Below are 572 nucleotides of genomic sequence, written 5' to 3'. Positions count from 1 at the left end.
GGTTTAATTTTCCTCAGCTTCAGCTTAAATTTGCATATGAGTAGTTGGTGATCTGTTCCACAGTCAGCTCCTGGCCTAGTTTTCACAGCTGATATCAGCTGAATGCGCATAGAAGCTTTATTCCTCATATCCAAGCAGTAGAAATACAAATTCTAGTTAACTGATAGATAAATCATAGGTGATGTCACCAAAGAATAGAATGTTACTCAGTAATAAAAAGGAATAAAGTACAACATGGATGAACTTGAAAGCATTATATTAATGGGAAAAAGCCAATCACAGAAGACATCATACCATATTTAATTAATACGAAATTTCCAAAATACGCATATCTGCAGAGACACAAGTTGTTGCCTAGAAAGTCGAAGGGAGAGGGGGAATGAATGAGTGATTGCAAATGGGTATGGGATAGATTTCTTTCTGAGATGACAAAAATGTTCTACGATTTATCGTGGTAAAGGAGCTCTGGTGGCCTAGTGGCAAGAAGCTGCACTGCAATCCCAAAAGCATGTGGTTGGAATCCACCAGATGCCCTACTGGAGAAGGAGAGGCAATCTCTTCCCATGCCAGTT

This window comes from Elephantulus edwardii, unplaced genomic scaffold, assembly GCF_000299155.1.
Source record: "Elephantulus edwardii isolate Elephantulus edwardi_28Jun2011 unplaced genomic scaffold, EleEdw1.0 scaffold00246, whole genome shotgun sequence".
Taxonomy (NCBI): domain Eukaryota; kingdom Metazoa; phylum Chordata; class Mammalia; order Macroscelidea; family Macroscelididae; genus Elephantulus; species Elephantulus edwardii.
The sequence above is the reverse complement of the archived record's forward strand: the minus strand, read 5'-3'. Positions refer to the sequence as shown.